Genomic DNA, 19562 nt, shown 5'->3' with positions numbered 1-19562 from the left:
GTACTAGGAAAATGCTGGCAATGTGTCTTGCTATCAGACTACGAGATTGAGACCAATTCCCACAGGAGAGGGCTCCAGGAGAAATGTTTAAGTTTGATTGGGAAGTAATCATAGGAGAACCCATAAAGTTGGGGAGGGGGAATTGGGGAGGGAATATGTCATTAAAGGGACTTGTTATAAAACAAGTTACTACTGTGGATAACTGGAGCTTAATCATGCTGGGCAATTCTAGGGAGTATGCTAGAACATGCATTTCAGCATTATCCTACCTGAGGGATAACCAACTTCGGTAAATCATTATTTCATGGCTGTTCTAGGTAGATTATTAATCCTTTAGGTACTTCTTGCTTGCTACATTTTCATCCAAAACGGTTCTAGTTTTATAGGTTAAATATTAAGGTCGCAGGCAGATAGCGGGTCTCTACTCAAGTCCTCCTTCAACTCAAGAACACTTTATTCTAATTACCTGGCATTCTGTGCTACACACTTTCCCGACATGATTTCTGAAGATAAAATGGGTTCATAAGCAAATGTGGTAAAGAAAGCTGATGGTGCCAAGCTATTGAAGAAAACGAGTGGCCATCTAGCAGGGAAGCAGCAAAGCCCACATGGAAGAAGCACACCAACCCGTGTGATCACAGAAGGATCACAAGGAAGGGGCGAGCCAGCCAGGGTGCAGTATAGCACCGTTCCTCCAGTTCTCCAACCACCACCTCCCCGCCCACCCCACCCCCCCGCCACACACACACATACACTATCTTACAAATCTGGCTATACCAGAACAGGTACACTGATACATATAAGAGCTCTCAACACACAGAATCCAGGACAGCTAAAGCCCTCAGAACCAATAGTGAGAGCAGCAATACCATGAGGGTAGGGGGACATGGGAGAAGAAGGGGAAGAAAGTGGGAACCGATCACAATGATTGACATACACCACCACCACCACCAGGGGTCAAACAACAGAAATGTGGTTGAAGGGAGACAGCAGATGGTGTGAAATATGAAAATTAAAATAATTTATAAATTATCAAGAGTCCACGAGGGTCGGGAGTGGGATGTAAAAGAGGAGCTGATACCAAGGGCTCAGGTAGAAAACAAATGTTTTGGATGATGGTGGCAACATATGTACAAATGTGCTTGATACAATTGATGTATAGATTGTTGTAAGACCCATCAATAAAATTATTGATTAAAATTTTTAAAAATATAAGGGCTATGAAAGCCAGAGGAAAGCCCTCAGGTGAAAAGAAGCAGGGACTGGTAGTTGGGAGTCTTACTGGCTTGGGAAGAACTGGTTAGAACCAATGAACTATGGATGAAGCACTCACTGTCTGCCACCAGCAGCGAAGCACAAGGAAGAAGCCAGGCTTCAATCAGGGCAAAGAAATGGAGAGACCATTCTTGACTTTAGTGTGCAAACTTTAAAATGAAGCCCATTTCCCTACATGCCCCAAATAATGTTCTACTTAACAAAATAAGTAATCTTCAATACCTTCAAACACCCAACCCTTTTTCAACGTTGTCCAATTGTTGCAAAAATAACTTTTATAGCTGATTTGTCTAAACTAAGATTGACAATCATGTATTAGCCTGTTTGTGTCCTTAAATATGTCTTTAAATATTTTCAACTCAAGAACATTCTTCTTGTATTTCATATTATATTGACTTGCCAAAAAACTCAGGGCAGTTTTGTTGTAGTGTCCCATCATCCAGACATGTTTAAGCAATTTTGTGTAGCAATTTTTAGCTTGTTCCTCAATCTCCTGTAACCTGGTCCTTATTTAAAGGCTTGATACATTCATGTCAAATATTTTCTGCTAGAAAACATCATATGTAGCATAGGGATACATAGCAAAAATCATCGTTTACAATAGCAACAAAACAACCCATTGCCATCAAGTCTATTCCGACACATAGCAACCCTATATCAGGTTTCTAAGGCTATAAATCTTTATGGGAGCAGAAAGATTTAGGGGCTCCTTGCAGAACATAATTCTCTCTCTCAGTGCCATCAAGTCAATTCTGACTGATAGCAACCCTATAGGACATGGTTGAACTTGCCCCTGTAGGTTTTCAAGCCTGTTTCTCTTTGAGGTTAGCAGCCCGGGGTGTAACCCACGATGCCATCAGAGCTCCTTCAACTCAAACTCACTGCTGTCTAGTCAAGACCAACTCCTAATGACCCTACAGGATCAGGTAGAACTGCTCCTGTGAGTTTATAAGCCTGGGACACTTTATGGGAGTAGAAAGCCCCACAAATTTACCTCACCCCCACCCCAGATAAATCTTTATGGGAGGAGATAGCTTCATCTTTCTATGTCTGAGCAGTTGGTAGTTGTGAAGTGCTGACCTTGCTGTTAAAAGCCCAATGTATAACCACTGTGCCACTAGGGCTCCTGCCTGGGCTCTTTAAAACACATAATGTTTGGTTGTCCCACTAGTAATGATACTCAGATCAAAAAATCAAAATCATTGTCATCAAGTCAAGGCCATCTATGGCTGATCAATGGATCAGCATGATGGTGGCTGGATCCAATAAACAGCTCAGTTTTCTTCCTGGTGGCCAGAAAATAGTCTGTGTGTTCTTACTCTGACACCATTAAAATGTCCAGCATGTAACTAATGTTTTAACCCCACTCAATAATTTTTGTTTGGATCAATGAATTTATGACAGGCCGAAAATGGATTTTCTAATTCCGACATTTGTCTATATTTATTAGCCAGAAAATTTCAGAAAAAAATAGAACTTGCTTTTGTTCAACTTGGGTGGCCTAGTGCAGTGTGTGAAAGGCATGAACTTTGGAGTCAGATGATCTGGATTCAAATTCTGGTTCTACCACCTACTTACTCCCTGTGTGACTAAGTCACTTCGCCTCTTTGTATCTAAGTTCCCTTTAGCAGTGAAATATTGTTTCTATGAGAATGGAATAGGTGATGTTAGTTAAGCAATTAAAATAAGGCCTGGTGTGTGGCAAATGCTATGGAAGTGTTAAACCGAAAAACAGCAACAAAAATGGTTATTTGCTTATACTGAAATATAGCTCCTACTGGAAAGGCAGGATAAATGCTTAATTCTTTCCCTTTAATTACCAATTCTCAAAGTAAGGATTTGGTTTAATAGCTGCCACAAGGGGTGACAAATGAATGGAATGAACACTAAAGAGCTTGGGGAAAGATTAGGGAGGGAGGGGGAGTCAGGAGAAGAGCCCAGAATGAGAAGATGGAGAGCAGTATAGGGCTGGAAGAAGGAGAGCTCTGGAAATACCCTTTTCTACCTTATTCTACCATTTTAGGAATGCAAAGTCAAAGTCACACAGGTCCCAAACACTAAAGGACATAAGAAACAGCGTTCCTGTTGGAAGGATAGGTGGAAGGTCAGGCACACAAATATGCAAACTGCAGTAATGTTTTCTCTCATTTTTCTATTATCACGAGACTATTGCATTGTTATCATGTAGTGGTTATGCATTGGGCTGGTAACCTCAAGGTCAGCAGTTCGAAACTACCATCTGCTCCATGGGAGCAAGATGGGGCGTTCTACTCCTGTCAAGAGTTAGAGTCTCAGAGACCCACAGGGGAAGTTCTACCATGCCCAATAAGGTCACTAGGAGTTAAAATAAGCTTGATAGCAGTGAGTTTGGTTTATTGCATTGTTATCTCATTGCTATTGAGTCTAGGCTGACTCACAGTGACCCTATAGGACTGTGGGTTTCTGAGGCTGTAACCGTTTATGGGAGTAGAAAGGTTCACTTCCCCCCCTTGCTTTTCTATAGAGATTCTAAAAATCCAAATGAAAGCTTGGAATCTTGATAGGAAGGCACTCTGGCTGCACACTGGTTAAGTGCTGGACTGTTAACCTACAGACGGACATGCCAACCCCTAGCAGCTCTACTGGGGACGGGGAACAAGTAACAACCCCAGATTATACTTTATGGAATGCCACAGGGCAGTTCTACACTGTCCTTTAGGGTCACCCTATGCGTCAAAAATGACTCTGGCACACAACAGCAGCAATCTCCAGGTCCTTCCCCCCACCGAGAGGCTGGTGGGGTCCAACAGGCAGCCTTTTGATAGCAGCCCAGGGCTTAACCAGGCCACCACCAGGGCTCCTTGGAAATTAGCTAGCTGGTCTGATTCCTAGGGTCTTTCTGGGCCCTAGTCCAAACCCAAACTAGCCCATTTTTCATGTCTCAGATCTCATCTTTGACCCTGTTTGGCTGTTCAAAGCTGTGCGCTTTCTGGCAGCTTTGGGATTTGGTTGTCTTCCTCTCCTGGGGTTCCTCTTACCTCCTTAGAACCATTGATGAAAAACATTTCTCTGTGGGTGTTGCTCCTCGGCCCCCACCTCCATCCTCACGAACACACTTTCACCAAAGCTGTGAGGATTGTCTGTCTTGTCCTCCTCCCCCTCAGTCTGAGCAGTCTCTGGATTGCTTGTTGCTTGTTACTAAAATAAGACACATGGCCAAAAAAAGAAAAGAACCCGCCCAGGCTCTACCAGGCTCGACCAGATGAGCATTTTATCAATATGTGGGCTAGCTCAGCTCCAAGGTTCCCAGGCAGCTGAATAAAGATGGGGGCTGAGATGGAAGAGAAGGGAAGCAAAAAGAGAAAGCTCTAAAAAGGATGAGAGCCAGTTTCTTTCCCTGTCTCTCCGTCGAGCTACGGCTGTAGGCCAGATGGATGAGAGGCTAATTTTAAGGAGCTTCAGAAAAGGCCACTTCAAGGGGTTTTTAATTATGAAAGGTTTCAAAATCTGCCCATTTTCCATTCATTTCCTGTCACCAAATACCTTTTGTCAAATTACCAACATCAGTGCTCAACACACCCAACTCTAATCTTCATTCTCCCTTCATCTATTGCTCTCCCACCCCTTGTCTAACATCTGCTTGGTCCTGCTCTGACTCTGCTGTGCCGATATACATCAGCAATAGCCTGTGTAGCCGAACCTTTAGCGCTACCGCTGTGCCAGTTGGCCCTTCCACTTTGTGTTCACTATCTTTCCTTTCTGTGAGAGCAAAGAAGTTTGATTAGAGATAGTATTTTCCCCAACCATATATATTGTTTGTTTTTTAAGCAAGAAGACAGCTGTATGTTAGGAGATATGGTGGTGGTGGTGGTGGTAGTACTGAGTACCTCCTACTGTAAGCAATTGTCCTTACAATGCTAATCCTAATGACAACCTTGTGAGCTGGATTTTATTGTCCCCATTTTACAGATCAAGAAATGGAGGTTTACAAAGTCAAGGAAACTTGTCCAATGTAGCTAGCTTATTGTTATTGTTGCTTACCTGTGAAGATACAAACCCGCTGCCATCGAGTTGTTCTGGGCTCATATCGACCCTAGAAGACAGGGGAGAACTGTCTGTGGGTTTCTAAGACTGACTCTGTAGATTGCCTCATCTTTCTCTCACTGAACAGCTGGTGGTTTGCAACTGCTTACCTTAAAGTTTGCATGCTACTACGCCAGCATTTTTTCACTGTTCTGTTGTTGATGTCAAAGGATGAATTCTGACTTGTAATGAGTCCAAATGACAGAGTATAACGGCTCCCTAGAGTTTTATCCTATGTAAACTTAATGGAAGTAGAATGCTTGGGTTTTCTGTTGTGCCCTGGAGTGGGGAGCTAACTTTTTAAATGACTGAACTGGGAGACAAATGTCACTCTGTGGACACCACATTGTTGCAGTGGCCTATCTTTAGCACAGAGAGGACACATGTCATTCTCTTTTGTTTAAACAAGGCCTCATTAGCTCAATAACCCTAGAGTTTCAATGCCTGATTTACATTCAGAGACAAAGTCCTGGGTGCCCTACGGCACGCACGCCCTTCCTTCTTTCTCTCATGTTATGTATTAGTCTTCACAAGCTGCTTCTTATGTAAGATGTTCCAGATGACATCTCGGCTTTGCCCTCATTCTTACATTTCCTGAAACATTTTAAAGATCGGTTTAATGTCCTTACTTCCTCATCCATCAATTCCTCTTGTATGGGTCCAGGCCTCTGTTACAGATTGAGTTGACTCCACACCCCACACCTCCCCTCTAGTATGTGTGGTAAATCCTAAAGCCTATTCCTGTATTTATAATCCCATTTGGGAATGGATGTCTTTGTTATGCTAATGAAGCAGTATTAGTGGAGGGTGTGTTTTAAGGCACTCTTTTTTTTTTTAAGCTATAAAGGAGCAGATCAAGCAAGCAAGCCCCAACAGAGGAGACAAGCCACAGGATCACAACAGAATCTTTGAACAGAAACTGAAAAGCGATAAGGACCTTCCCCCAGAGCCAATGGAGAGAGAAAAAGCCATCCTTTCCCCACTCCCACCACCGCCCCCCAGAAAATTGAATCCCGACTTGTCACTCTGAAACTGTGAGCGAATAAAGTTATGTTCCTTACAGCCACCCACTTGTGGCATTTCCTTTATAGGAACACCAGAGAACTGAGAGCCCCCCCCCCACCCCGCCTTGGTATTTCTCTGAGCATCACTTTCCTGGCTTTCCCTGTTAGGTTTTTGGCCTTTCTTCCCCCCCTTTCCATAGTACTGTATAGCTTGCTTTCCAGTGATGTGGGCTCCACCTGTTTGCTTTTCACGATTGGCAGAAATCATTCAAAGCCGTCCCCCAGTTGAACTCTTATTTTGAACCACAACAGCATTAAATTGTAAATCAATTCAGCATGATCAAGGCTGGCTACCCTCCCCACTGCTTGGCTCCAACCTCTGAATGCTGAGCCTCTGAATTTTCTTCTCTGTTCACTCTCTTGCTCCACAAGGCCAAGAAAAGTCCCTGTTGGCAGGAGTCAGGAAGGAAAGCTGGCAGGAAAACGTGCTCAGTTTTACTAATGATAATTTTTACCTCGCTCATTTCCTTCCTTTTTTCCAGTTTCTAATTCCTATTGCATCTTGTTCTCCTTCCAAGTGCAGGGAAAATGATTTTCCCTCACGTTTACATGTAGTTTAGGGTACAAAGGAGAACCCCGAATCTTAAATATAATGCAAGGCAAACACGTATTTAAGTCGTAAGCAATAAAAGACAAGATAAAGACAAAGACACCTCATCCAGATGAGGGAGCTCCTTAGCATAAGGTCATAACAGCATCCAGGCAAGGGTTTACAGAGAACCCGAGGTTTCAGTAGAACGTGGGAAGACAAAGGAGACTGTCACAGAGGCATGAGTGGTTGTGGATCGATACATCACAGGCGCAGCCAGGTAGTATAGAAATGGAAATGGGACAACGATTGGGGCGTGTACGTTCTTTAAGACGAAGAGCTTACAAGATTGGTCTAGGGCCTTCCAACCAAGGCAATCAGGGTATAATTCATGACTAGGTGACTCCAGTGTGGCAGAGGTCATCAAGGACATACCCAGGCAAGGCCTTAAATGAGACTGCCCCTCCCTGAGCTGCTTAGAAGAGTGGAAGCAGTCCACTTTCAAATGCACTCAGTCCGAGGGAAAGACTGTTCACATACCTGAATAACGTTCAGAAGAAATTCAATGGAGGCTTCAGCCACTTGGGACCTCGGAAAATGGATGTTGGGCTTTCATTGCCACCCATTGCCTTCTGCCAACCTGGTCCTCAAAATGTAAGCTCTATCACACGTGGTTTTTTCCTCCTATTCTTCTCACCTCTCCTTTTGGTTTGATTCTCATTTGAGTTGCTTAGGATTATTCTTTAAATAGCCTTCAAATTTCTCAACACGCCTTTATTCAGTGCCTACTATGTGACAACTATTAAACCAAATGCTGGTTTCTGTCCTCAAGCAGTCCTGTCTTTCCATGTGCTTTAAAAACTTGCATAACCTGTATTAGAGCTTACAATCTGAGCACTCATCTGCAGAAGACATTGAAAGCCCCACATCCACTTGTAGAGTCTCCACGTACAGTAAGCCTCCATTGAATTCCTTCTCATCATTAACTAAGGATTCAGGCAGCATGCATTGGAAAGTGGATACCTCCACCCATCTCCAGCCAGCCCAAGGAGAGGCAGTTTCTCTTAGGGGTTTGCCTAGGTGGGTCCTTGATTGAGCTCACCCCATTTGGGACAGTACAGGGGGTTGCATGGTCTTGAGTCATGCCCTTTCATTCATGCCATGAAAGCCTTAGTTTGAAGGCCCTAGACCAATTTTGTAGGCTCTTCTATCTAACATGCTGTACTAGTAAATATGCTTGACAAGACCTCTTCAACGCGTTGAAAAGCAAGGTTGATGCTTTGTCAAGGAAGTTGCGCCTGACCCAAGCCATAGTATTTTCAATCACCTCATAAATGTGAAAGTTGGACCTTGAATGAGAAAGACTGAAGTAGAATGAATGCTGAAGAAGAATTATGGTCCTGGTGAAGACTATTGAAAGCATCGTGGGCTGCCAAATGAACAAATACATCTGTCTTGGAAGAAGTACAGCCAGAATGTGTGTTAGAAGCAACTATGGGGAGACTTCATCACATGTACTATTGATATTATTAGGAGAAACCAGTCCCTGGAAGGGGATATCATGCTTGATAAAGTAGAGAGACAGCAAAGAGGAGGGAGACGCTTGATGAAGTAGATTGACACAATAGCTATAACAATGGGCTCAAACGTGAGGACAAGTGTGAGGATGGGGCAGGAGCTGGCAGTGTTACGTTCTGTTGTTCGTAGGGTTGCGATAGGTGGAAGCTGACTTGATGGCCCCATAAAAACAACATATATGCCAAACAAGTTCTTATCACACTTCTGTAGGCCTACCCATAGCTGTGATGTATTGATCTGCCACCTGTTGGGAGCCGATAGCCATTAAGACCTTTGCCTCAGACACCTAGCAGAAACTTGGCCGCTTTCTAGCAGCAAGGCTTTGTTTCCTGCCCAACTTCGCCCCCACATTCCAAGCTACGTGCTCAGTAGCATGGGCAGTTGCGATAACTAACCTTGTTGCCATTAGTCAAAGTACTGAGCACCCATTGAACTGCAGATATACCATATTAGGAACATAGTGATAAGTTCACCTGGTAAGCCTTAATTTGCATGCGGAGGTCACCACAGACGTCTTTGAGTACTGTTGCGCACCTTTTGTACCTTATTAGGAACATGTGGCTGATCGGTTGTTGTACAGTATGCTTCATTGGAACGTGTAGCCGATTGGTTGTTACACAGTGTGCTTCATTGGAATATGTGCATCCCACTTCCTTCTCTGTTGTAAATATATACCCCGAGTTTTGGCAAAATAAACGGACTTGATCAGCACTTGTCTTGCCCCACGTCTCTGTGTCTTTTTTCCATCCAGGTTCGTTGCCCCTCCGGGTCACCACGTGAGGGTCTCGCTGGACGAGACCCCAACAGCCACCGCGTATGAATATGTGACAGTTTCCTTTGTTCCATGCCTTCTTTAACTAGCATCCTGCCTTGTGGGTCCTTGGACATTGCTATGACTTCATACTAATAATGGCATCCTCATCAGTATGATGTGTCTGTGTCTTTCTGTTGTCTTTGTCCCTTTGGGGACTTAATAGACATTCTCCTTAAATTATATGTGAGATTGGGATCTCTTTTGTACCCCAGAATATAAGGAAGAAAGTGTTTAACCTGCCTGACTGCTTTTAGATGAAAGGTGTTATAGCCCACCACATATACATATAAGAATGAATAAAATGTCCTTCATTCCCAAGATAAGTAATATTTTCCAAGCAATATGAATTCAATAGAGAATGTATATTTTCTAAAGAAGAAATGGGTAGCAGGGGCACAGGGCACTAACCCACCCAAGGGGAGGGTATTGTCTATATCTCCACAGGGGAAGAGGGACCAGACTTCAACCCAGTGCTCCAAGATGGCAATGCAACATGCCAGCAAGGAGTAGGGAACCAGTGGAGAGGTCTGAGGGGCCGGCCCCAATCCAACTACATGGACACCTACTCCCCTTCTCCCCCCGAAGAATTTATTTCAGAGGACAGCACTGAATCTGCAGCTCCAGGAGAGGGACATGTCTGATCAGAGTACACGGGAGCAAATGAAAGGGGAGGAAGAGAGAGTGGAGCACATCCTGGCCCACCAAGCCTTGAGGACGATATTCCCACTCAGAGCAGTCAATCCACAGAGAAGACCTTATGGCCGGCCCCACGATGAGACACGATATCCCTCACTGATGCACAGCCCTACAGGGGACAACTCGGGAGACACAGTGTGCAAATTGCACCCGATCTGATCCCACCACACCGAGGCAAACACTAAGGGCGTGCAACAGAACACAAGGGGATCGGAGCAACGAAGTCCCCAGGGAATACTAAAAATAGACTTTGGGGCCAGGTCTTTTTTATTTTTTTATTTTAACAATTTATTGGGGCTGATACAATTCTTTTCACAGTTCATACATATACATACATCAATTGTATAAAGCACATCTGTACAGTCTTTGCCCTAATCATTTTTTTCTCTTTTCTTCTTTTACATTTTATTAGGGACTCAAACAACTCTTACCACAATCCATACATATACATACATCAATTGTATAAAGCACATCCATACATTCCCTGCCCCAATCATTCTCAAGGCATTTGCTCTCCACTTAAGCCCCTTGCATCAGGTCCTCTTTTCCCCCCCCTCCCTATTCCCCCCTCCCTCATATGCCCTTGGTAATTTATACCTCGTTATTTTGTCATATCTTGCCCTATCCGGAGTCTCCCTTCCCCCCTTCTCTGCTGTCCCTCTCCCAGGGAAGAGGTCACATGTGGATCCTTGTAATCAGTTCCCCCTTTCCAACCCACTCACCCTCCACTCTCCCAGCATCGTCCCTCACACCTTTGGTCCTGAAGGTATCATCCACCCTGGATTCCCTGTACCTCCAACCCTCATATGTACCAGTGTACAGCCTCTGTCCTATCCAGGCCTGCAAGGTAGAATTCGGATCATGGTAGTTGGGGGGAGGAAGCATCCAGGATCTGGGGGAAAGCTGTGTTCTTCATCGATACTACCTCACACCCTAATTAACCCATCTCCTCTCCTAAAGGGGCCAGGTCTTGCCACCCCATCAGACTTGACCAGAAAACACTCCTAAAGACCAAAAAACGGTCCTTGACCTAACTACAAGGTTTTCTTTTTTGGTGTTGTTGTGTTGTGCTTTTTGTTTTGTTTTGTTTTTGTTATTGGCTTTGTCTTGTTGTTTTGTTTTCTTTTGCTGCTTGGTTTCGCTCTGTCTTGTTTTTGTGCATGTTATTATCTCTGCAGTTCTGTCTAAATAAGATAGGCTGGATGAACAATTTGGAGGAGAAAACAATGGGACCGACAGTTCCATGGAACATGGGAGAGGAGGAGGTCGGGGGGAAAGAAAGTGGTGTTAACAAACCCAGGGACAACGGAACAACAAGTGAACCAAATTGGTGGTGAGGAGGGTGTAGGAGGCCTGGTAGGGCATGACCAAGTGTTATGTATCCGAGAGGAATTACTGAAACCCACATGAAGGCTGAGCATGATAGTGGGACAAGAGGAAAGGAAAAGGAAATAGAGGAAAGATCTAGGAGGCAAAGGGCCTTTATAGAGGTTTAAATAAAGGCATGTACATATGTAAATATATTTGTATATGAGGGTGGGGAAATAGATTGATGTGCATCTATTTATAGGTTTAGTATTAAGGTAGCAGATGGACATTAGGTCTCCACTCAAGTACTCCCTCAATGCAAGAACACTTTGTTCTATTAAACTGAAATTCCATGATGCTCACTTTCCCGACACGATTGCTGAAGACAAAGCGGGCGCATAAGCAAATGTGGTGAAGAAAGCTGATGGAGCCCAGCTATCAAAAGATATAGCATCTAGGGTCTTAAAGACTTGAAAGTAAAAAAGTGGTCATGTAGCTGAGAAGCAACAAACCCCGCATGGAAGAAGCACACTAGCCTGTGTAATCACAAGGAGCAGAAGAGATTAGGTATCAGGCATCAAAGAACAAAAATCATTTCATTGTGAATGAGGGGGAGTGCGGAGTGGGGAACCAAAGCCCATCTGTAGGCAACTGGATATCCCCTTACAGAAGGGTCTCATGGAGAAGATGAGACAGTCAGGGTGCCATTCTAGCAATGATGATGAAACATACAACTTTCCTCTAGTTCCTAAATGCTTCCTCCCCACCCACTATCATGATCCCAATTCTAACTTACAAATCTGGCTAGACCAGAGGATGTACACTGGTACAGATAGGAACTGGAAACACAGGGAATCCAGGATAGATGATCCCTTCAGGACCAGTGGTGAGAGTGGCGATACCGGGAGGGTGAACAGAGGGTGGGGTAGAGAGGGGGAACCGATTATAAGGATCTACATATAATCTCCTCCCTGGGGGATGGACAACAGAGAAGTGGGTGAAGGGAGATGTTGGACAGCGTAAGATATGACAAAATAATAATTTATAAATGATCAAGGGTTCATGAGGGAGGGGGAGCGGGGAGGGAGGGGGAAATGAGGAGCTGTTGCCAGAGGCTTAAGTGGAGGGCAAAGGTTTTGAGAATGATGAGGGCAATTGATGTCTGTATGGATTGTGATAAGAGTTGTATGAGCGCCAATAAAATGATTTCCAAAAAAAGACTGTGCATTTTCACAATTCTATTCATTCACAGTTTGCCAGCAGGCACAGCACTTACCCCAGACTCTCTTGTTCCCTTCTGGTAGTCAGTGGGATAATCTTCTCTGTCCCTTATCCCACGTCCCCAGTCCCCTCAGGAGGGAGGCCCCTTTCTGAATGTAGGTCTGTAGATTGAAGTAAGAATTTCTGGGTGGTACAAACAACTAAGTAGTGAACTACTAACTGAAAAGTTGGTAGTTCAAACCACCCTGGGGTGTCTCAGAAGACAGACCTGGTGATTAGCTTCTGAAAGGAAAGTCTGTGGAGCAGTTCTGCCCTGCACACATGGGATTCCCATGGATTGGAATCAAGTCAATAAAAACTGACTTAAATTTTTTTTTCTCTAGATTGGGTTGTCAGTTCCATCCCGTTCCAATGCTGAATGGAGATATGGGAGCCCCCCCCCCCCCAGTTCTGTGGATAAAGGGGGCAGGGAGAAAAGAAGCTCTCACCAATATCTGAACTCAAGGTGGACTATCTATCAGAAAATTGGGCATTCCTCACTGCTAATATGAAAATGCCTAACATGCTTTACATGGATTAGTATGCTAAAGGATCTTTGTCCTTTCTATCTACATTTATCGTTTTTTACAGTAACTGCCCTCTCCCCTTCTATTATTGTAGCTTGAGTTTTTTGTCAGACCCTAGTGGAGGAGAGAGCAACCCTGGTAGCATACTTGTTACGTGTTGGGCTGATAACCTCAAGGTAAGCATTTCAACACTACCAACTGCTCCTCAGGACAGACGGGGCTTTCAAATCCCGTAAAGAGTTACAGTCTCAGAAACTGACAGGGGCTGTTTTACCCTGTCCTATTGGGTCAGCAGGAGACGGCATCAACTTGATGGCCCGGAGTTTGGATTTTGGAGTTGGGGATATAGTGAAAAGAGAAATGAAATCTATTTACTCTGTGTGAACTTATTGGCAATGCAAGATTGACTGTAGGGGTGTGGTTGGACCTCTCCTTGAGTCTCAGAATCCCCATTTCTGTCATGCACACTTTGGATCCCCTTTGTTTGACTTTAATTTACTTTTTTCCTGATGTCTAGATAGCTCCATTTAGATGTATAACAGGCATTTTGAACTTAAAACTTCAAATCAAATTCACTGAGCCGGCATGCCCCTGTGAGTCTCTGAGATTGTAACTCTTCATAGGAACAGAAAGCTTCCTCTTCCTCCTGAGGGGTCGCTGGTATGTTTCAAGTGATTGACTTTGTTAGGAGCCCAACTCAGAACCATCAGGCCTCTTGGCTCCCAAACTTCGCAACTTGATTTTTCTGCCTCCATCTCTTTTTCTCTCTCATTCTTCTTTATTCTAGCTCAATAAATGATGTTCTGACTGAGTGTGTTGCTCAGGCCAAAATACTTGGAATCATCATTGACTTTCTCTCAAAGGAACCAAATCCATCAGCAAATTCTATTGCCTTTCATTTACCTTTCCTTTAAAAAAGATACTAAATTCAACCATTTTTCATGGCTTCCAGGTCTACCATGGACTGTCCAAAGAACCATGGACAAACAAATCTGTCTTGGAAGGAGTCTACCCAGAATACTCCTTAAAGGCAAGGTTGTCTGCGTCTCACATACTTTGGACATGTTGTCAGTAGAGACCAGTCCCTGGAGAAGCATATCTTGTTTGGTAAAAGGGAAAGATGGTGAAAAAGAGGGGGACCATCAAGAAGAGGAACTGACAGAGTGGCTGCAACAATGGACTCAATCATAACAACAATTGTGAGGGGGGTGCAGGACCAGGCTGTGTTTCATTCTGTTGTGCATTGGGTCACTGTGACTTAGAACCAACTCGACAGCATCTAACAATAAAAGCAACAGCAGGTTCTGACGACTCATGTATGTTTGCAGCTGTTTCTTGTTGAGGGTTGTGCCACATCAGCAACTGAAAATCCTGAAATTGTTGCTCCATCCAAGTCATTAAGGTCAACTTTACTCTGATGAGGCAGCTAGCTACTCCCCAGTCATATTTTGCCTTCCAACCAGAGGATGTCTTCTGTTGGTACTATATCAGATAATGTTCCACTGCTATCCAGCAGGTTTTGAGTTGCTGTTTTTTAATAAATAAATTGCTATGTATTTTTCCCTAGTTCGTTTGAGTCTACTAGATTAAGTGCTACTGAAGTGCGTCCCCCATGGGTAACCTCGCACATATTTGAAGTACCACTGGCATCACAGCGATGTGAAAACCACCTCAGGACAACTGGCTGACAGACGAGTTGTGGTCATGGATTTAATCTAGGCCACAGTTCTGATTGGTCTTTCTTGGTCATGTGTCAATCATTTAGTGAAATAACTGTTAGCAATTAAATGGATGTTCAGTAAAGGTCCAGGTTTAGTTCACACGCTTACTCCCTGAAGCTAGGGGTAGAGTCTATGACCAGCTGAAAGGGAGTGAGAAAGTTTGCTGAGCAGGCCAACAACAGCAAGCCCCCAAAAGCAATCCCTGACAGAAGTCCCTTCCCTGGTTATCTCCTCATTCCTCTACTTGGACTCCTATCTGAATCTTAGTAGAGAGGGCTCCTTCAGAGTAAGCACCAAATTAAAGGGCTGTTTCAATTAGTCTCTGTGGGGTATTGAATATACAAGCCCATATGAGAAGCATTGGCTTTAATAGTTCCAGTTGGGTGGGAGGCAGCTTTGTGACAGCAGCAGCACCAACAGCACTGGTCCCTTGATGCATCAATGCCTTCGTTACGGGCATCAGAAGCTTTGGAAGAAGGTTATAACCCCTGGGAACACGACAAGGAAAGGAAAAGTGGTGGAAGCCACTGGGCAGGTGAGAGGATTCTGTTCATGAATCTCTGTGACAGACTTCTGGGACATTCACAGAAGTAGTTGGGGTGATAAAAGGCTTTGAAGAGCGGTGAATGCAGGCAGGGGCAGAGTCAGAGAAAATCCTTTGTGTGATTATATTATGAATTTAATTTTACTGACAGCCTAGTTCCCAGGTCAAAAGTATCCACTGATCACAGATATGCAAGAAACAGGTACAGCAGATGACCCAGTGATCCCCCTACTCCTCAGAAATCATAGCCCTGTTATGAAATCATGAGAAGCTACAAAATTCTGCCTCTCCCCAGTAAGCATCAAAATGAGGCAGGGAGTCGATGGGTTCATCCAGTGGCACCGCCTGTCTGACCTACACTATGGACTCACTCAGCTGTTCTGACTCAAGGAAATACTTTGCCCACTCTGTTACCCATTTTCCTTTGCCTGACTTGAAGCCCAGCCACCGACCAATAGCATCATTAGACCAGATCTGACAACATAATTTTTTTTAATTAGTTAAAACCCTGTGGAGGACAGTTCTACTCTGACACACGTAGGAGCTCCAGGAGTCAGAAATGAACTCCATGAGACTCGATTGTCTTGGTTTTCTCTTGACACTGCCTTCATCCTGATTGGGAACTCTGCATGTTCACTCTTCCCTGTCTCTTCAGACTCCAGACTCTGTCTGCGTCCTCATTTGCCTTGACACTTGGGATTCAGACCCTGCCTTTACCCTCATAGCTCACAGTAACCAGCTCCCTGGTCCTTCTTTCTAGTTTTCCTATCCACCTGCTGGCCCAGCCTGTTTGTTCATCCCAGCTCGCATTGTTTGGCAGCCACCCATGACCTAGCATTGCCAGTGTCCTTCCATCTTACTCCCCTTGTCACTTGAATTACTTTCTACACCCACCCTTCCAGTGTAAAGATGCTGCTCACGTCGGTGCCTAATGTCTTCATATTTCATCAGCTTGTCTGACGGCAGGAACCTTCATAACCTCTCTGGCAATCCATTTCACTGTCTAATCACCCTGATAGTCAAAGTTCTCCTTGCTGTCACACCATTTAGTAAGAGTCTGAATGCTGCTGAACAATAATCATTCTAAATGTCACCCACCAGGGCCAGATGAGCACCGTGAGCCTCAGGGTATGTATGACTTGGAGTGTGCCCAGAATGTAGACACCTGTTTGCGATTGAGACGATGACCTCCCTGAGTCTATATCACTGATAGGCCTAGAAAATGATAAGACTCTCTCTGAAAGCACCTTGAGAGAAAATAAGCAAACAGTGGGACGGCTTGAGGGGCTCTGGGCAAACTGAAGTTCTTGGGGAAGAAGCGCTCAAACTGGAGCTGGAGAAAGGCAATCTGCAGTAGCAGGGCGGAATCAGGGAAATCATTCGATTAATGCAGACTGCAAATGTTTGGCCTAGTGCCTGGCAAACTAGGTCTCATTAAAAAAATTTTTTCTGAATTGTGAATTGGATGAAGGTTTACAGAGTGAATCAGTTTTCCATTCAATAATTCGTACACAGGTTACTGATCGCAATACCCACAATGCAATATTACTTATCCCACTCACTCTACATGCTTCCTGTTTCCATTTTTCCTAGCCCTTCCTGCCTTGTGAACTTTGTCCATGGGCAAATCTTCCCATTTTGATCTCAAATGGTTGATTCTTCTAAGGAATGTGTACTTCCCTAGTGTTCTCATTCATTTTAACAGATGTCTCTTGCTTGGTTGAAAATCCACCCATCGGGTACATTCAGTTCTGGACGTGAAAGGTAGCCATAGTCTTGGGAGGTCCCATCAGTCTCTATCTGACAAGTAAGCCTGTTTTTTTTCTTTTATGATTTTGAGTTTTGTTCCACATTTTCCCTACTCTATCTATTAGAGCAGTGGTTCTCAACCTGTGGGTTGTGACCCCTGAGGGGGTAGAATGACCTTTTCACAGGGGCTGCCCAATTCATAACAGTAGCAAATTTACAGTTATGAAGTAGTAACAAAAATAATTGTATGGTTGGTGGGCCACCACCACAAGAGGAACTGAATTGAAGGGTCACGGCATTAGGAAGGTTGAGAACCACTGCATTAGAGAGATGTAAATCAAAACAACAATGAGATATCATCTCACTCCAGAATTAATAGCAAAGTTTTAAACAAGACAGAAATCAGTGAATACTGGCAAAGATATGGAAAGACTGGATCACTGCTGGTAGAATTATAACATCTTACAAGGACTGTGGAAAATAATATGGCACTTTTTCAAAAAGGTGGCAGTAGAAATACCATATGATCCAGCAATCCCACTACAAAGTCTACCCACTAGGGGAGTACGAGCCTTGACGTGAATAGATATGTGCACACCCATGTTCATCAAAGCACTACTCATAATAAAAAAACATGGAAATGTCCTAAATGCCCATCGATGGAAGAATGAATAAACAACTGGGGAAAATACACTCAGTGGAATACTATGAAACCTTTAAGAAAAACGAATATCCTCATTTTTTCCCTTCCCTCCCCGCCCTCCCTCCTTCATGAACCCTTGTTAATTTGTAAATTATTATTATTTTGTGATGTCTTACACTGTCTGACATCTCCCTTCACCTTACACTGAGGAGTTGATACCAAGGGCTCAAGTAGAAAAATGTCTTGATAATGATAGTGGAAACAAATGGATGTATGTATGGATTGTGGTGAGAGTTGTATGAGCCCCCAATAAAATGATTTTAGAAAGAAGAACAAATCTGTGAATCACCTCATAATGTGGATGAAGCTGAAGGACATTATGCTGAGTGAAATCAATCAATCAATCAATCAATCAATCAATCACAAAAGGACCAATAAGGTTGTCCCAGATTGTATGAGATCACTATTTTTTTATTAAGAGATCATTTTATTAGGTACTCTTACAACACTTGTTAAATCCATACATCACTTGTATCAAGCAGATTTGTACATATGTTGCCTTCATTCTTTTCTAGACATTTACTTTCTACTGAGCCCTTGGTATCAGCTCCTCTTTTTTCCCTCCTCGCTCCCCCTACCCTCCTAACCCCTTGATAGATTATAAATTATTATTTTCATATCTTACACCAATGATTGTCTCCCTTCCCCCATGTTTTTTGTTGTTCTTCCCCCTGGAGATGGGTGTATGGTTATGTGTCGATCATTGCAATTTGTTCCCCTTTCTCCCTTCCTCTTCCCCACTTCCCTCTACCCTTCTGGTATTGCTATTCCAACTCCTGTTCTGGATTCTCTGTGTCGTAAGCACCCATCTCTTATCTATATCTGTGTACATGTTCCTGTCTAGTCTGAAATGAGAAGCAGCACTGGGGTCATGGTAGTGGGGAGATGAGGAAGCCTCAATGAAGCAAAGGAATATAGTGTGTTTCATCGATGCTTTACTACGCTCTGGTTGACTCATCCCTTCTCTGTGGCCCCTCTGTGGGGGGATTATTCCATTGTCTACAGATGGGCTTTGGATCTCTGCTCCAACCCCCCCTCATTCTCAACAATATGTTTTTGTTTGTTTGTTTTGTGTCCACTGATGCCTATTACCTGGTCCCTATGACTCCTCATGATCACACTGGCAGTATGCTTCTTCCATGTGGGCTTCTTGCTTCTCTGCTGAATGGCAGCTTGTGTAACTTCAAGCCTATAAGATCCCAGATGTTATATCTTTTAATAGCCGGGCACCATCTGCCTTCTTCATCACATTTGCTCATGCACCCATTTTGTCTTCAGTGATTATGTCAAGAGGGTGAACAATGAGACCACTATTAAAAAAGTTTTCACATATCACTTCTTGGCCTTTTGGCTAAGATCAAGTGTAGTATCTGTTCTTATCAGTTTAAAAAGTTTTACCACAAACAGAAACATTATTTGATGGTTACCAGTGATGGGAGGGGATTGGAGGGCAAATTACTAACTAGAGGGTAGATACCTATTAGCCTGGGTAAAGGAGAGGGCAATATATAATCAGAAGTTAGTGAAAATGATGAAGGTAAAGGAAGATACTTGGAAGAATACAAGAGTTATAGATATCAGACATCAATAGTAATATACACAATCCTGCAATAACAATAATCTATGAGTGAATGCATAGGTAGACATGCAATCCGAACAGGTGTTGGAAAGAGAATAGGACTATACCCATGAATATATACATATACATATATATACACACAGGTTTGGCAAA

The 19562-nt window shown here is 43.6% G+C and overlaps 1 pseudogene; it reads left to right on the top strand.

Annotated features, from left to right (window-relative positions):
- Positions 1–19161: 19161 nt before the first annotated feature.
- Positions 19162–19312, top strand: LOC142435152 (U2 spliceosomal RNA; annotated as a pseudogene).
- The last annotated feature ends 250 nt before the right edge of the window (positions 19313–19562 follow it).

Source organism: Tenrec ecaudatus, chromosome X (assembly GCF_050624435.1).
Source record: "Tenrec ecaudatus isolate mTenEca1 chromosome X, mTenEca1.hap1, whole genome shotgun sequence".
Taxonomy (NCBI): Eukaryota; Metazoa; Chordata; class Mammalia; order Afrosoricida; family Tenrecidae; genus Tenrec; species Tenrec ecaudatus.
The sequence above is the reverse complement of the archived record's forward strand: the minus strand, read 5'-3'. Positions and strand labels throughout refer to the sequence as shown.